The following is a 19170-nucleotide window of genomic DNA, read 5'->3' as shown; positions in this document are numbered from 1 at the left end:
GTCCAGGTCCCTGTGTTTGGGTCTAAAGGCAGGATCAATGCCCAGATGTGGGCGCGGCTCCCAAGTGACCTGGCAAATAAATACAAAGGATGGCCCCACCCACCTGCTGTGTTTTGTTTTCAGGCCCATCCCTCCTTGAGAAATCAGCATTAGTTCCTGCCAACAGGGCAGGAATTCCTATTCTTAGTTTAGGTGGGTGTCTATTTCCAGGGTAGGCACAGGCCAATGCCAAGGGACCCTAGCCTGACTGTTCCCCAATTTCTCTGACACACAGCCTCCAGCCATCCAGGCCACTGTATAGCTGTGCTGATATATCCTTTTTTCCCCCCTTCAGATAGAGTAGGAGGGAGAGAGAGAGAAACATCGACACGAGAGAGACACATCGACTGGTCGCCTCCTGCACGACCCCAACCAGGGCCAGGGATGAACCACAACCGAGGTTCGTGCCTTTGACCAGAATCAAACCTGGGACTCATTGGTCCACAGGCCAATGCTCTACCGCTGAGCCAAACCAGCCAGGGCCTGATAGATCCTTTTACAGGTAGGGTCAAGGTGTACAGAAAATGCCAGCCCCCTGCCCTGGCCAGTTTGGCTCAGCAGTTAGACGTCAGCCTGTGGTCCAGAGAGACCCAGGTTCGGTTCCTGCTAAGGGCACGTACCTCGGTTGCAGTTTGTCCCCGGCCCTGGTTGGGTCGTGCGGGTGGCAACCACTCGATGTGTCCCTTTCACATCGATGTTTCTTTCTCTCTCTCTCTCTACCTCCCTCCCTCCCACTCTATCTGAACAAAAAAATGTCCTCAGGTGAGGATAAAAAAAACAAAAAAGAAAATGCCAGCCCCTCAAACCTTCCCAGCAGGCTCCTCCGAGCTGGCCAAATTCAATAACAAACAGGTCAATGCACAGTCCTCCCACACCATTACACTTAGAATATGAACTCTATAATCTGACATTCAAGGCCTAACACAACTAACATTTCTGTGCCCAAAGACCATCAATGTTTAGGGCCAACGCCCCCTTTCCAGAGGCCTCCCTTGACTAGCTGAGCTGGGAGTCATCTCTGTCTTTCCAGGGCGCCCACACACTTTGTCCCTTCCTAAAGCATTCACCACCTTCCGCTGTGTTACAGCTGTGAGTCCCCTTCCACCGTGGCCTGTCTGACTCTTCGTAAGGACCGTGGAGCCTGGCATCCTGGGAAGTGCTCATGCCATGGCTATCACAGGCGTCACATGGCTATCACATGGCTATCACAGGCGTCTGCTGTCCAAGTCCACCGCCATTCCTAGTCCCTGAGGCTCAGACCACACCTCCTGGCAACAAGGGCAGGCATGTGACCCTGCCTAGAAAACCAGAGTCACAGTGAGTAGCTCAGAGATGAGCAGGACCCTATCTGGGCCAATAAGGATCCGTCCTGAGACTTCCTTCTGGTGCCCTCTTTATCCTACAGTAGCAGGACGGAACCCTGGAGCTTCCAGTGGCCGTCTTTATTCTCGCCTGAGAAGGAAACCAACCGAGAGAAAGGATTTGTGTCTGGCATGAGGTAGGTGCTCAATAAATATTTCTGGAATGATTGAAAAGCAGAGCCAAGAGAGCTGTTCCTGAATCCAGCGTTTACCTGGTACTTTTACTTGTATAAAACAATTATTTTTTTATTTAAACTACTTAAGAGATAGGTTTTCATTACGTGCACCAAAGGAGCCCTACTTGAGATAACCACCCCTGCCTGTGAACAAATACGTAGACCGCATGTTAATCCGCCCGGGCTTCCTCTGTCCAGGTCCGACGGAAGTACAGAGAAAGGCATTGCTTCCCGGGCCCAGAGACAAGGAGTCCAGTGCCTGTTGTTTATTCGGGTGGTGATCCTGGGAGGTACCGGTGGAGGGAGGGGGAAGGAAGGCAGGGAAGGGGAGGAATATTTCAGAGCCAGTTAATCACGGTTAATTACAGCCAGTTAATCTCGGAGCGTAGTTCTTTTGGAGAACTCCAGGGCATAATGCAGAGCATGCCTCAGAGGTATCCCAGTCGAGGGCGAAGAGGCTCCCCCTGGCTGGTCCACTGCCCCGGCCCCCGGCTTGTCCTTGAGCTTCAGAGGGGCATTGACTCCACCGTGCCTTTAGCTGGTGTGTCCCTGTGGCTAGAACAAACCCCCAGTTGCTCCCATGAGCAGCCTCTGTCAGGTGGGGGGAATGGTAAGACTGGGGGGGGGGGGGCCCTGGCCAGTTTGGCTCAGCGGTTAGAGCGACGGCCTGCGGTCCAGAGAAACCGGGGTTCGGTTCCCGCTAAGGGCACGTACCTTGGTTGCAGTTTGTCCCCGGCCCTGGTTGGTCGTGTGGGTGGCAGCCACTCGATGTGTCCCTTTCACATCGATGTTTTTCTCTCTCTCTTCCTCTCTCTCCCTCCCACTCTATCTGAACAAAAAATGGAAAAATGTGAGGATAAAAAAAATAAAAATAAAAAAGACTTGGGGGGGGGCACCGCCAGCAGCTCCGACACCCACGCCTGATGGTCACCAGCCCTGCTCCAGGGGAACATCTGACGCATCGTGTGTGGCTTGTTTCCCATTCGCGTCTCCCATCTCTGCACACGGTGTGAGCGGAGGCCACGGTCTGCCGCTCCTTCCTGGGGCACCATCCCCTCCACTTAGCACAGGCTTTGCACACAGCAGGCGCCCACTGGGTACTTGCTGGCCACTCACATTCCTCTCCGAGACTCTCCCCAACCTCTCCTTCCTCTCTTTCTCTGGGCCATCTCCCCACCAGAGGGACGACACTGTGCAGACTGGACAATGTCATCAGGATAAATAGGCTCCGCCACGTGTTCCTTTTGAAAGGAGATACAATGAGATTTATCAAGAACTGGAGACGGCCGCGTTTTCTTGGGGGAAGATGTCACAGATTTGGTATTCCTGGCCTCTTTGCCTCCTACCCTTTTTTGGTTGCCTGTCGCTTTATTGCCTGCATGTTGCAGGCGCATATGTGTGCAGCCATGGTGACAGCACATAAACATAAACGCATGGCACGAGGAGACCCGCTGCCAGGACGACAAACGACAGGCAGCCTGGGGCTGGGTTTCTGAGCCTTCGATCTGAGCCAGTCCCTTGTCAGGAGCTGGAGGTGGTCCACGCCCAGTCAGCAGCAGTCAGGAGGTGTCTCACGGAACCCAAGGAGTCATCTAAGAGGCAGAGGAAACCAAAGGAGACCACGGAGGGCTGGGCCCACCGAGCTGGCACTGCCATGCGCTCCTCTTAAAAGGAGATAAAACATGACTTCACCATTCTCCAAAAATTGCACTCCTGCCCTTTCTCCTCCTGTGGGAGGACAAAAAGGGAAGGGGGGGTGGGGAGACAGACTAGGTCCCCCTCCCAGACCCCAACTCAAGGCTGGCCAAACCCCTGACTGAGTTTGGAATCTCAAGATTAGATGTAGATATAGATATAGATGATATAACTATAGATGGTATAGATATAGATATAGATGGTATAGATATAGATGGTATAGATATAGATGTAGATGGTATAGATACAGATGTAGATGATATAGATATAGATATAGATATAGATATAGATATAGATATAGATATAGATATAGATATAGATATATAGATATCACATTGGACCTGCTCCGTTTGCAGACAAAACTGGCAAAAATCAATAGTTAAAGAACATCGGTGATTGCTGAAGCCCCAGTGGTCAAAGTGAAATTCTATCCCTTTGTGGCTTCTGACCAGAGCAAGAACCATGAAAGGCACTGCAGTGCACTTTCCCACATTTGCAGGAAGACGGTGCCTCCTCCTCGTTCCAGAGCTCAGACAGGGGTACAGTGCTCGACCCACGCCCATCTGAAAGGACGATGAAGCTCAGGTTCTGCGAGGACACGACAAAGGGCGGCAAACTGGTCGGGGTTTCCGGGAAGAAATGCCATCGACACTGAGTGAGGCAGCGGGAGGAGGCTGCGGGCACAACTGTTCACGGGACGCCCCCGCGGGCGGCTATCACTACCCTGAAGCTGGACAAAGACTGCGAAAAGGTCCTGGGACGCAAAGGCAAATCTCGCCAAGCAGGAAAGGAAAAGGGCAAATACGAGGACGAGGCCACTGAGATGAAGGAATGAAGACCTTATATATACAGCTTTCTTTAAAAACTTAATGTAAAAAAAAAAAGACCAATTGAGGCCTCCAGAAGGAGTAGCCATTCTGAAAACCGGAGGGATGGAGGTGGGTGAGGTCGTGGAAGGGCTCCTTACCCATGCTGGCATGGGTCCCCCACCTTGCCCCCTTGAACGCCCTCTGCAAATGAGGCGGCTGTGCCTCTGGGCTGGACCCCTTCCAGCCCCCCAACAAGGCCTGCAGGTCCGTTGCTCAGGTGCAGTGACGGGAGAATTTCTGCACCAGCCGTTTCCCGGCGGATGTTTTGGAATCCCAACAGGGCTTCTCTCTTCCCTGCTGAAATCTGACAGCAGCAACGCTTGCTCTTCTTGGGGCTTTGGCACAGGCAGTGGGGGTGGGAGGGGGAGGGGAGATCTGGAAGGGATTCTACAGCCTCGACTTCACTGTTAGGCATCCAAACCGCATTCTGAAAGCCAACCCGGTGACTGTGTTAAAAGAGAGAGAGAAAAAAAGGAGGAGGAAAATCCCCATTAAGGAAGCCGAGACCACAGGGCATTAAGGGCCGCTTGTAAATGTAATTCAGCCTGTTTATGGCAAGGCCGGGCTCCTGCCCAAGTCTTCAAAGCCAGGCAGATGCTGCCCCAGACTGTGATAAGCATCGTAAGGAAGATTACACAAGGGGCATGGAACAGACCTCAGGAGGGAACTCATTCCTGAGAGCGGAGAACAAAGCTGCCCAGCCCCACAGGGTCCAGGCATGTACGTGGAGGTCCCTCTTCCTGCCACTCTGGGCTGGGCCCAGAGGGTGGGACCCGCAGAAGGAGCAGGGGCCTCGGCCTGAGTCCTGGGCCAAAGTCCTGCCTGGACCACTGGCTGTGTGACCTTGAAGCAGGTGCCTCCTCCACTGGGCCCTCCTGGTTCTCATCTGGAGACCGAGGGGCCAGCGCTCCACGGCTGCTCCTCCAGAGGTCGTAGGATTTCCTCAGCGGGGGCGATGGAACTGAGAGGAGCCGAGGAGCGAGGCAAGTGTAAGAGTAGCTAAGTGCTGACTCTGCCGGGCACGCGCGAGGAGCTTTTCAGAGGGTTCGCTCCGTAATCCTCGCAAAGACTGAAGCAAGAACGTTTATTATCCTCACTTCGCCCAGGAGGAGATGGTGGCTTGGAGGCTAAAGTACTTGTCCAAACTCACCCAGCTATTAAGGGGCTGAGCTGGCATTTCCTCCTGGGGTCTTGGAGCTTGGACAGTGAGGAGGAGAAAGAAGGCATGAGATCAAAGAGTTCTTTGGGCTCCGATCTCACCTTGAGAGCCATGGGGAGGACTCAGACTTTGATTGTGTGTGTGATGGGAACAGTATTAATGTCTCCTCCATGTCAGGTGCTGTGCCAAGGTCTGGGAAACAGCTATGTTGGTGCCGACTGAGAATGAAGCAAGCAATGACGCGGAGGGTGGGATACGCCATGGTACGTGGAGAGCTGGCAGCCCTCCCGAGGTCTCTGCCCATTATATACAAGTGCATGAATGCCTGACTGAGCAAATGGATGAGCGCAGGTCTGTGAATGAGTGAAAGGATGAATGGGCCAACAAAGCGGCAAAGGAGAGGAGACCCAGTGTCTAGTAGACCCAGGCGAGATGGAGATCCTGAAACAGCAAACCTCCATCTCCCTTCTCCCACCCTGGCAGGCAGGTGCCAGCCCACCAGGACCAGGGGGACACTCACCTCCACAGATGGGTGGGTGCCACCTGGGGAAGGCTGATCTTTGCCCCACCCCTCACTCTGGCTGACCTCACCACAAGTGTCCGCTCAGGGTCAGGACACACAGGTGGGGCACTGACTCAGGAAGGCTCACATGCTTGGGTGGCAGAGGTGTTTCTCCTTCCCTCCCAAAATTCCAGGCGCTTAATGAGCATCTTAGTGGTACTGATGGGTCTTAGCAGTTGGCATTTCCTTCTATAGAATGAATTATTTCAAGAAGGTGGAAGATGACGACATAGCTCCTTCTCATTGACACAGTGAATGGATAAAGAAAACAAGCTTCTGAGAGCAGTTAAACCCCTAAGCCCACCACAGCCTCCAGGGTCCTCCTGGTGAAATGTGGTATCCGCTGGGTCCCTTGAGCAGAAGCAGAAGCAGGGGAGCAGGGGCCCAGGAAGAACAGAAACACCAGACCCCGCACCGGGGAACGCCCCTACCCCAGCCAAGAGGGTCTGTAGCAATCCCCACAAACTAGGTGTGTGTTCTTACAACTGGACAAGCACCTGCTGTGCAGGGGTGATAAGAGAGGACACTGGCTACATGGACAGAGAGGCGAGGGCTGGCCTCGGGACCTCTTTTGTTCGTCCCGACTCATATTCTTGGCAGCCTCTCCTCTTCCAGATCTATAGTGTGTGTGTGTGTGTGTGTGTGTGAATGTACCATCTTCTATAACTCCCTCTCCCTTTGCCACCTGAATGCCACCCACCCACTCACCCATCAATCCATCTATCTTCATGGAGGGCCTGCTCCAGGTGTCAGGACCACCACAGTGAACGAGCCAGATGGGGGCTGTTCTCAAGGTGTTCACTTTTTTTTTTTTGGTATGTGCCCCTAGCAAGAACCGAACCCGGACTCCCTAGTCCGCAAGCCAACGCTCCAGCTGCTGAGCCAAACCAGCCAGGGCAAGGAGTTCACTTTCTAAGGGGGACATGGGTGTGCATGGAAAGGCTAGAGTATACACATTCCTATAGTAAGTAGTTTGTTCACACATCTATGTCTCCCCTCCCCCCAGCTCTATGAAGAGAATAAAATACCAGATGGGAGGGGGTTGGTGGATGGGTAGAAAAGGGGAAAAGATTAAGATGAACAAATTGCAGTTATAAATGCAGTCATAACTGCATTTGGGGATGCAAAGTCCAGCATAGGGAATGGCATCAAAAATACTGTAATAACCATGTATGGTGTCACATGGTCACTCAACTTATCAGGGCGACCACTTCATAAGTGATAGAAATGTCTAGTCACTAATGTTGTGAACTGAAACTAATACAATATTGTATGTCAACCATAATTGAAAAATCAAAAGAACAGAATGGTAAGTACATAAACAAAAAGTATAACTTTAGAAAAAGAAAGAATAAAACGGGGTAATGGGAAGGGACGTGCCTGGAGATGTGGGCTGGTGGTTGGGGAAGTTTTTCTGATGTCAGTGGAGACTTTGAGGAGAGGGGACAGTCACGCAAACTCTGGGCCCAGGAGGCTCCAGCACAGGCACCGCAGAGCGGCCAGGAGACAGGAAAGGGGCCATAGGAGTCTTGTGAGCCACAAAAAGGAGTTTGGTTTTCTTCTAAGGGCCCTTGGGCCTGCCTACCCGAACCCCTCCCCACCCAAAGACACAGTTTCCCATCCTGAGTCCCTCCCCACGAAGCCTTCCGGGAATGTCTGCCTCACTCTCTTGGCCAACCTCCTGGACCCTCTGGCAGTCACCCGACTCTGGCCCCTACCTCCCTCCTGCTGTCCTAGAGGGTTTGTCAGGGAGCCGCCATCCTCAGCGTCCCATCTGACCTTCCCAGCAACCCGCATGCTTAGGCCAGCTCTCCCCAGCCACCCTGGCCTTCAAGGACACATGCTCCCAACCCTCTCCCTCGGTACAGCCCAGGGAGCCTGGAGCGCACAGGGAACTCGCCGAAGAAACAGGAGACCGCAGACCACATGGTGCAGAGCAGAGGATGACACTCCCGCCCATCTGATTGGACGAAAGGACAGAAAGGAAGGGGGGGCGTTGTAACAAAATACCACAACTTGGTAGCTTAAACCAGTAGGAATTCAGGTGTCAGCAGGCTGTGCCCCTTCTGGAGGCTTTGGGGAGAACCCTTCCGAGTTTCCATCTGTTGGTGGCTCCAGGGGTCCCCCGGCTTGTGGCTGCAGGGCTCTCATCTCTGCCTCTCTCTTCACATGACCTTCCCCGTCTCATGTCCAATCCCCTCTGCCTTTCTCTTATAAGGACACCTGTCTTCGGGTTTAACTCAGGATGATCTCATTTTGAGACCTTTAATTTAATTATTCATTTTTCCAAAAAGGTTAGACTCAGAGGTTCTTGGCGACATATATTTTGGGGGGCCACTATTCAGCCCCATCACAGGGGTTCTGGGAGCGTCCACAGGACTGGCAGACACCTGGCGGGTCTTGCACGACACCCGTCACAGAGCTGGGTGTAATGAATATGGGTGCTGCCCGTGCCCTCAGGAGGGACAGGGCGTGCGTGGAGAGCAGGTCGGGGTCTCTGGACCCTGAGAGGAGAGGCAAGCTGTGAGGTCTGAGAGCTGGTGAATGTTGGGGTGGAGAGGCCCTCTCTGGCTCTGCTGGCTGCTGTGGTACCAGGAGAGACGAGGCCAGTTTCCCAGACATTGAGAGGAAACATGTGAGAGTTACTAGAGGGACAGCCCCCCGCTCAAAGCGACAGGTATGCTTACGGGGTGTTCTATGGTGAGGGTGTTTGTGCCCCCTCAAAATTCCTATGTTGAAATCCTCATGCCCCACATGACGGTATTTGGAGGTGTGGCTTTGGGGAAGCGATTAGGTCCTGAGGGTGGAGTCCTCGAGAATGAGATTAGTTGTCTTATAACAGAGGCGCCACAGAGCCCCCCAGCTCCTCCCTCCCGCGAGACAGCGAGAAGTCCGCAGCCGGGAGGCGTGTCCTCTCCCGACCATGCTGCACTTCCATGGGGTCCGACCAAGACCACCCCGACCTTGGACTTCCAGCCTCTAGAACTGCAAGAAGTAAATGCCTGTTGTTTATAAGCTACCAGCTGGTGCTATTCTGTTGCAGCATCTCAGACCAAGATGGAGTGGCAAGGCACAGGCACGGCCCACGGGGAAGAAGAGGAATGATCAGTCTTCCCCCATCTCCCACTCCCACCGCTCTCTACCGTCTCAGGCCTGTGACCTGCTGCAGTCTGGGGACAGCAGGCCACCTGCGCACCGGCTTTCAGCCCCTGATGTAGCTGAGATGACACCCCCACTACCAACAGCCTTGTGCCTGGCTCCATTACGCCCTGCATTACCTGGCCTTGCTTGCCCTTGACCCAAACCAGTAGAGAGAACCATATGCCTGCTTGAGTAAGGCCTAGATGCTGAGCAAGTGGCCACAATGGGGAAGGTCCACAGCCCAGGGGGTCCTCCCTTCCCTGAGCTCTGGCTCCCACAAATCTCTCTCCCTTTAACATCCATGTCAAGAACCTACCTCCAGTTTAGTCTAGCATAGTAGGCTTCTGTAGGTTTGCCTGTCATTTTGATTACAGTGCCCTCATTTTCTTTTGAGGAACCATCCCTCCTTCATTCTCAGTTGAACACATCTCACCCCAATCTCTTGGAGTCACCAATCAGTACAGACCAGCTATGAAGCACATGGCCCAAGCTGGTTCAGTGAGAATCAGCCTGGGACATTTGCCGGAATAACCAGAAAGAAAAGTTCTCTTTCTACAGGGACTGCTAATTCGTAAACAGTATGCCCCAAGTGGCTAGGAAGCGTCCTCGCCTATCTCTGTTACCAATGGGGAAAGCTTGCCTGAGAATGAAGTCAACAGAAGAAAACAGCTGAGGGCTAGAGAGGCATGATTTGGTCTCCTAGATCCAGCCATGCCTGAAACCATTGGCTCTGAAGTTTTCAGTATGAAGGCCAATAAATCTCCCCCTTTTTTTTCTTACACCACATTGAGATGGGTCTCATCCTGGTCACCAGCAGGCTCCTGACCAGTACACATCTGGCTGTAGCATGTGCTGTTGTGTGATATGGGACAAGTCACAACCTGTCTGAACCTCACTGTCCTCAACCAGCAACATGGGCATAGCAATGCCTAACTCAAAGGATTACCTTGAGGAGTCAATGAACTAGTTGTATAAATGCATTTACCAGAGATCCCAGCCCATAATAGATGTTGAACAAATGGGATCATTTATGAGCTGACAATTCCAGGTCGAATAGGTGGGGTATGACCTGGCCCTGCCTGTCTCCTCGCTGGCCATGTGGACTCCAAGCACTAGAGTGTTTCCCAGGCACCCATCTGTCCAAGTGGTTCCCCACTCAAGGCCAAATACAAACTCCCTTCAGCCTCAGCAACCTTTCCTTACTCAAACCCCCACTCCCGAAACACGCCACGTCTCCCACATGGCTCTCATGCCTCCTGAGGGATGTTCCTCCTCCATCGGCCCAATTCAAAGAGCAGAGAACATAACACAGTGGAGAGCAGCGATTACTCACTCCATCGGCCCACCTTGGGCTCCAGGATGACTCACCCAGGTGAGTCTCCCGTCAGCACCCTCCGCCCCTTCTCCCACACACTGAGGAAAAGACTTGCAAAAATCCACTGGGGTTTCTCCATAGATCAAAACCTTAACCCTCTGGTAGCCACAGCATTCTCACGGTAAGGATCAGCATGTATGTAGGAGCGAAATGGTTTCCATTCTGGTTTGAAAGTTGCCATACCGAGTGCCAGAGCAGGCTTAGGGGAACAGAGCCCTTCATTCCCCATCCTCAGCGGGGCCTGGCGGGATTTATGGGTGTCTGCTAGGGATAAGGCAGCCAGTTCCGGCACATCAAAGGTTAATCCATCTTGACTGAACTGAAGGCATTTTCAGCAGTCTTATAGAGCTGTGGGACCACAACAATTCCCTCCTTTTGTTAAGAAGTTTGTGTGCGTGAAGTATAAATATTCATACGGAAAAGTGCACATGCGCATGTATAGCTCAATGAATTTTCACGAACTGCAGCCACAAGTGGCAAAGGCTGAGGGCACTGACCTCAGAGCCACGGTGCACAGCCTGCACCCAGACCTTTGTGGCAGTGGGGTCTGTAGCACTCCTGCACGGGTGTGGACGTTAGAACTCAGGACTGACAGGGTGATCTCTGCGGCAGAAGGGGCGCTAGCACACTGGTTGATTTCAGTGCTACTGACTTTTATTTTCCCCGGGCTCATTTAAAACTACAGGCTTTGTGATTTGATTGAAGTTGCAGCAAATTTAGGTGCATGTGAGTCTGGACCCCTGGAACCAGGTCCTTTTTAATTGTGAAATATGAACACACTTTCGATTTATTCATTGTGGTATACAAGGGGTAAAAGCTTACCTCTGGGGTTGGCTTTGGGAAGAACAGTGTGAACAGAAACAAACCCCTGAGTCTGCCAACTCATTCTCCCTTGCTCTGGGCAACGCCCAGGGTTGGTCTTTAGCCCTGACACAGACTGGAGGGATTCCATTACTTGTACGATCAACTGTGGATTATACGCTGCCAGACAAGATCAGTCTTGGTCTTATGAATCACCTATGAGGTAGCTGGCATCCAGGGATTCCCAACAGACCCCAAATCCTAGACTGATGTTGGCCATAGTGGCACTGAGCGCGTTGGCAGGGGATGTGGGCTGGTCCAGCCTGACTCTGGGAGGCAGGCAGGGCACTGTAATTGACCTCTAGGGTGGCCCTTAGCCCCAGGGAAGGGAGAGGTTTTGTGATCAAATATAACAGTACTTAGAGTGGCCAAGCTGGGGACAAACACCACTTGGGTGACACTGGGGTTCCTCTGGGCACAGGCTATGGTCCCTTTCAGAACTGGGCTTGGACAGGACTGAACACATCCTGGCAGGTGCTTAGTAAACCCATGTCACATGTGCACTAATGGTGGGACAAGTGGCAAAGGCTAAGGGCACTGACTGGCCTTCATAGCTGTGGTCACACTGGCCTGATTTCACCTTTGAGCTGAGCTTGTCTATTCTTGATCCAGTGGAAAGGTTAAAATAAAAAATCAAGATCTAGGACCATTCGGCTACTGGCAGTGGGAATACAGGGTGAGCTGCAGAGTTGAGAGGCCCCAGGCTTTTACCACTGTGTCCTGGGTACAGGAACCTTCCTGAGCATGTGCAGATCAGAACCAGCACACGGGACAAGCACAGCACACAGGAGGGTTCGATGCCTGTTGTTAGAGGGAAGGGTGAGGCCACGGCCCATGTGAGTTGTACGTACGGTGACTTTCTGTCTGATTCCCCACCTTTCCCCCACCCCCACGTCCAGTCCATTTTCCACCCAGCAGCCAAAATAATTTCTTTTTTCTTGTTGTTGTTGTTGTTTTTTTAATCCTCACCCGAGGGCATTTTTAAAATATTTTGTTCAGATAGAGCAGGAGGGAGAGAGAGGAAGAGAAAGAGAGAGAGAGAGAGAGAGAGAGAGAGAGAGAGAGAGAGAGAGAGAAACATTGACGCGAAAGGGACACATCGAGTGGCTGCCACCCACATGACAATCAGGGCCGGGGACAAACTGCAACCGAGGCATGTGCCCTTAGCGGGAACTGAACCGGGTCTCTCTGGACCACAGGCTGACGCTCTAACCGCTGAACCAAACCGGCCAGGGCCAGAATAATTTCTTAAAACGAAACCTTTGCTGACACCTCTCAGTGACTTCCCAGTACCTGGAGAATAAACCTAAACTCCTTCTGGTGGCCCTGCAGGATCTGGCCACACCTCCCGTCTCTGACCTCGTCTCATCACGCAGCCACGCTGGGCTTCCGTTAGCACAAGCACAGCAGTTCTTTCCCACCTCGAGGCCTGCACACGCACGGTGCTCTCCCAGGGCACAGTTCCCACTGCCCTTTGCCTGGCTAATGCCTTCCACCCTTCAGGTCACCACCTCACAGGGAGGACGCAGCAGTCCACTCCAAGCAAGGGAGGCCTCTCCTCCCTCTCTCAGACCTTGGCTCTCTCCCAGAATTCACCATGAGTAGTGATGCTCTTGCCTCTTTGCATGAGATCTTCCTAAGATGCTGTCTCTTTTACTACTGTATCCTCAGGGCCCAGCACAAGGACTGGCACACACTGGCCCTGCACGGACATTTGCCGAATGGATAAATAAGTGTGAGTGTGTGTGTTGACACGTTCTCACTCTAGACTGTCCCCTTCATTTAAACACCACCCCCCCCCCTCATGCCGAGCTGCTGGCTCAGAGTGGGGCTGTGGCAGGGATGGACTCGCCCTCCAGGACCCAGACAGAGTGGGGCCAGAGAGTGTGGTTAACTCAGAGCCAGCATCAGGGCCAGGCTATCCCCACTTGTGGGTGTGGGTGTGGGTGTGGCAGGTGTGGTGGGCAGTGGCTCAGCCCCCTCTCTGTGGGAGCCCAGGAATAAAGGGCCCTATTCAGCCAGTGCAGCCCCAGCTCTCTCCCTGCCTCGGGAGGCTGCCCTCAGGAAAGGGGACTGTGGGACGTGGGCAGAGCTTCCCGGCAGCCTCGCCTCAGGCCTGGCCCACAGGGGTAGGAATGAGCCAGACAAAGGGAAAAATAGTGGAGGCTGAGCAAAGGTCCAGAGATAAGAGAGATGAGGCACAGCTGATAGGCTGCAGTAAGGTCGGTGTGTCTGCAGAGTGTCTGTGTGGTGGTGGGGGGGCGTGTTGGGAGGTGACAGGCTGTGGGTCTGAGCTATCAGTGGTGCTAGACGAGACTGAATGGCTGACAGGGTTTCGATCACATGGGCCACACAAAGCAAAGCAGAGCCATTCAAACTGTGTGCAGTAATACACACCTGAGTTCCGAGCCTACAAGGCTGAGGACCACCATTTGTTTTTTATTCCTCACTCAAGAATATTTTTCTTTTTTTTTTTATCCTCACCCAAGGACACTTTTTGCATTCATCTTCAGATAGAGCGAGAGGGAGAGAGGGACGAAAAGAGAGAGAGAGGAAAACATCGATGTGAGAGAGACACACCGACTGGCTGCCACCCGCACGACCCCAACTGGGGCCAGGGACAAACAGCAACCGAGGTACATGCCCTTAGTGGGAACCGAACCTGGGCCTCTCTGGTCCGCAGGCCGACGCTCCAACTGCTGAGCCAAACTGGCCAGGGCCTGAGAATATTTTTCTATTTATCATTAGATAGAGAGGGAGGGAGTAAGAGAGAGAGACAGAGACAGAGAGAAACAATGATGTGATAGAGCCACATCGACTGGTTGCCTCCTGCATGACCCGACCGGGGCCAGGGATGAACCGCAATCGAGGTACATGCCCTTGGCCGGAATCGAACCCGTAACTCATTGGTCTGCAGGCTGATGCTCTAACCACTGAGCGAACCGGCCAGGGCTGAGGACCACAATGTTAACCTGCAGTGACACAGCACCTTCAGACCCTCTGAAGTCCTTCTTCCTCAAGGACCAGGAGATGGGTTGGGAGGGTAACTCCAGCTTTCAGGAGGGTCTTGACGGCAACCTCCTGAATCAGAACCATGTAGTCAAGCCCTTCCTGAATTCCTAGCCCACAGAAACTATGTGAGATAATAAATGTTTATTGTTGTTTTAAGTTGCTAAATTGGAGGGGGGTGATCTGTTATGCAGCAATCGTTCACTGATACAGGGCCCAGCACTGCTCATGAGAGTGAGAGTCCCTGGCTTACCTGGATCAGAAATATTTGGGGTGTTGGCTATAAATGCAGGTTCCTGATATTTACCCAGATCCCCTGAATATTAGACAGAATGGGATGGGGGTGAGGGGAAAGTCTGCATTTTTAATAAGGCCCCCTGAGTGATTCTCATGTGCCTTTGGTGCTGAGAAGTACTGAGCTAATCTAACTCACCGACAGAGCTGAAGAGGCTCAGAGAGCTGATGGTTCGATCCTCATCACACATTTAAGCTGAGGCAGGCCTGGGCCCAGATTTGCACTGGACTCCTGATTCAGTGCTCGTTCTACTTATTTTCTCCTTTGTCATTTCAGGTTGCTTTTTTGGGAGGTATGGACTCTCTTTTTCTTTTATTTATGTTTAAAATTTGCATGTAGCAAAATGCTACGTAGTTAATCATGCATCTGCTAAAGAGTTTGCTTTGCTTGAGAAGAACTAGGTCAGCACTACCCAAAAGGTGGGCCTCATGCTAAGAAGGGTGGGGGTACCAGGCTCTGCAGACAGCCTGGCACTGGCGCAGAACATTGCATCGGGAAAGGCACCTCTACCCGCCGAGATGCCTCAGCCCACACATTTCTCCCAGGCAAATGAAATGCAGTGTGTTCAAGGCAGAGACAATGAATGAGGACAATGAGGGCATCTACCTTAACCTCTGACAAACTGTCACTCGGGTAGGTAAGAATAATAATCCCACTCTCATTTTTTCTAGCATATGGAGGCTTAGAAAGAACTCACACGATCTTATTGAATGACCTTTGCAGACTACAAGATAGGCAGGTCTGGTACCCATTCAGTTATTCACTCAACACATTTGTTGAGCAGCTACTATGTGCTACTATGTGCCAGCTACTAATACCCTAGGCATGGGGAATATATGAATTTATTTATTTAATAAATACTTATATATGTTTACTATGTGCCAGGCACTGGCTTAAGCACTTCACAAATATTAACTCACTTAATTCTCACAGCAGCCCAACAAAACAGATATTACCATTATTCTTCCCATTTGACCAAGAAATTGAAGTACAGAGAGGTTAAGTAACTTTCCCAAAGCTAAACAGCTAATAGGATGCAATACAGGGATTAAACCCAGGCAATCTGGCCCTAGATGCCACGCTGTTAACCACGATAAGATAAGGCATGGCTCCTGCTCTTCAAACACTCCAGTTTTTAAAATCCCCATGACCATAAAAGAAGAAATGGAAGCTCAGAGGTATCTTCTGAGTTTCCCCAAGTCACGCACTGCTGGGACTGAGCCAGGTCGGATGCAGGCAGCGTTCCTTTGTCCCACCACATGCGTCTACTCACAAAGGTTTAGCAGAAGACGGGCATGTGGGTGAACAAGAAGGGTGCATCAGAGCCCAGAAAGAGAGAGGCTTTCTGCAGGTCCCACCGGCAAACTTCAAGTACCCCACTCCAGAGACACCAAAGCAACTGAACAAGGCTCACTCGATGTCCTGGCTGTCATAATTTGTGAGCGTCTGCTACCCCGCCGGTATTCATGCCTCCAGATTTGGGGGCAGTGTTATTTATAGACCATGTTTCTATTTATATTTTGATTTAATTATTGCTAACCCTAGCTAGATAACCCCCCCCCCCAAAAAAAAACCCCAGAGAGGGGAGGATAAGAACTCTTTTACCAAGTAAGTCAAGGGGCAAAGGTGAAGGTCAAAGTCTTGGCTGTGTGTGCAGTCTTTCAGCAGGAGCTCTTTGCAGGGAAGCATTCAAGACAAGGGGGCTTTCTACACTTTCCAAAGGAAATGGGGGGCGGGGTGGGGAAGGGCACAAAGCTGGCCTTATACAGAGGCAGCCACATTCTGCAGTGTGGTGGGACTGAAGGTGGGCCGGGATGACTTCTGTTCCCCTAAAATGTTTTCCCTTTTGCGTTGATGTTCCATCATTAGACATATATTCCTTTGGTCTTAATATCTAGTAGGTCACAAAATGTTGGGATCCTGAGGAAAGCTGGACAGTATCCAGACTAATCCTTGCATTTCATGTATGGGGAAGCTCAGGCTCAGAGAGGCTGTGACCTGTCCTTATGGGGGAATCTGAACGGACAAATGGAAATCTATTACAATGCATAGAAGACCACCCCAATGTCGGAGGAAGAACTGTCAGACATGCAAAAGAAACTGGGGATACCAAAGTAGGCTCAGAATGTCTCTCTCACCAAGTTTTAGAAAGGAACAAGTCAAACCGTGTGCTGTTTCCCAAGGTTCTATCTGATGCCGCAAATGAAAACATCCTGATTTTAGGATCACATAGAAAAATAAAGGTGTAGGAATTCTTTCTTCCTCATTTTTAGTCCCTTGTTGAACTGTGGCTTAGTAAACACTCTCTGTGATGACTGTCAGTTACCTTACAGGTTTGTGTTTGCAAAGCCAGCCTTCCAGAAGTCAGTTCCTTCTGGGCACTACGCCTGCAATTCCAGCTTCTGCCAACAGATGGCTGTTTAAAGGTAGGTAGGTTAAGTGAAAGGTACCAGAAAATGATGTCATCTAGACCTTGACTGTAGGAATCAAAGACTTAAAAAGGACAATATTGATCAACCTTTAGTTGATAAAATAAAAGAGAACATGATACCAAACTTGAAGGAAAGCCTAAAGAATGCAAACATCCCACTGTAGGTGGCATACCCACCATTTTATATCAAACTTGAACTGCTAATCTCTAGGCAATACATCTTTGCCGCAAGCATAGAAAACAGTGGCCCAGAGCTTGGGCTTAGAAGTGTCAGGATGTGGGGTTCGGATCCCAGCTCTATTTCTTACTGGCTGGGTGGCCCTGGGCAAGTCATGTACCCCTTCTAGCCTGTGAGTCTTCCTCGGTAAAGTGGGGTTACTGCATTAATTGATATAATATAAGCGCATGAAACCCTCTGAACATTATCTGGAAAATGCATGTACTTCAGAAACAGTAGCTATGATGCTTAAGCAGAAATCTTTTCTCATTTACAATTGTTAAAAGTTCCAAGCCTTACACATAGGTCCTCAGAAAGCTGTTTGAAACTTTCCCTACAACCAATTCAACAAGAAGTTATTCTGGGCCACTCGGCCCGTGTGCTAACAGCTACTCTACTCTCTCTTTCAGCAGCAAGTCTTACTTGAACCGTCTTCACCAATTATCACTATTAGAGTCGTAAGTTCATCTTTCAGATCAGAAACCAGATGCCAGGTGAAAACCCAGCCCATGAGAGAAGCCCCACGTTGTCAGTCACCAGCCCACAGCTCGCCTCCGCTGGCTCCCTCACCTCGAAGCTTAGGTCCGCAATTTCTTTATACACAACAGCAAAAGATACTCCTTTAAAAATCTGTTTATTTCTTTGTTTTCATCTTTTGCCAGTGACTCCTTAAAAGAGACCCAAGATGTTTCCCCCTTCTAACAGTACAGTAACTGGACACATGCCGTGCTCTCTTCAAAACCACAGTTGGTTCACAGGCCAACCTCTCCCATCTCCAATCGGAGAGGCTTCTGAAATTAAAAACCTCAATCGCCTTGGCCCCAAACTTCACCCCATCTTGGAAGGGAGAGGAGAAAATTTCTGACTTATAGCTAATGAGGGAGTGTGGCTGGGACCCCAAGCAGCCCCCCAATAGGCTGCTGATGGAAGAGAAAGGGGTTGTGCTTTGACTTACGCCCCCATCTCACACAGTGCCAGAGACAGGCAGGCAACTCAGGGATGTGTAGGGATGTGAGGCCACAGACCAGCCCTTACCGAGTTATTTCCATGAAGCCTCATCTCCCCATGCACCTCTACTGAGGTCAGAAATCGATTCGCCAATACAAACCCAGTGGTTTACACTATGTGGACAGACAGGGCAGTGCTTCTCAAACTCCCTGAGCATATAAATCTGTGCACATCCTTAAACTGCACTGTGACTGCATGGGTCTGGGGTGGGGCCAAGACTACATTTCTGACAAGCTCTCAAATGATGCTCATGCTGTTGATCTACAAACTACAATTTTTAAAATCCTCGCCCGAGGATATCTTTATTGACTTTTTTTAGAGAGGGAGGGAGGAAAGGAGAGAGAGGGAGAGAGAGGGAGGGAGAAACAGCGACTGGTTGCCTCCTGTATGCACTCCAACCAGAGGTCGAACTCACAGCCTTTTTGGTGTATGGGATGACCCTCCAACCGGCTGAGCCACCCGGCAGGACTGCAAACTACATTTTGAACAGCAAACCTTGAAATGAGACCTCCCTCGTGGAAAGGATCCCAGAGAAACAGCTCACCATTTTGTGAAGAGCCCGATACTAACGAGGAAGGAGTGGAGACAGGGAATGAGTCAAGTGGAGTTGCTTTAATCAAGCTGCTGAAGTTATTAACATTATGAAGGTCGAGGCATGAGGAAAGATGCCATTCTTGTTCTCACTAGCTTGGGAGCTTAAACGTTTTGAACTTTCCAGTCTTGTGTCAATGTCTGGATATACATCTGGACAGACACCAGACCTCCAGATAACCCTCTATTACCTCCCTGAAGGACTCCCATATTCAGACCACCTGAATCCACTTTCCAGACCACTGGACGTAACGAGTCCTCCTGACACCAACCCTCTAGACCACCTGGCATCCATCATCCAGACCCCTGACATCTCACTAATAACTGTTCTGGACCAGCCCCAGGGCTAAGGATGCGGGACTCATTATTCTCAAGAACGCA

At 51.1% G+C, this 19170-nt stretch overlaps 1 protein-coding gene across 8 annotated transcripts in view; it reads right to left on the bottom strand.

Annotated features, from left to right (window-relative positions):
• The window catches only part of SH3PXD2A (SH3 and PX domains 2A), a 249334-nt gene that overhangs the window by 108406 nt on the left and 121758 nt on the right, over positions 1–19170 (bottom strand). The window lies entirely within an intron of this gene.

The sequence above is a fragment of the Molossus molossus genome, unplaced genomic scaffold (assembly GCF_014108415.1).
Source record: "Molossus molossus isolate mMolMol1 unplaced genomic scaffold, mMolMol1.p scaffold_m16_p_17, whole genome shotgun sequence".
Lineage (NCBI taxonomy): Eukaryota > Metazoa > Chordata > Mammalia > Chiroptera > Molossidae > Molossus > Molossus molossus.
Note: the sequence above shows the minus strand (reverse complement) of the source record. Positions and strands in the feature narration are given on the sequence as shown.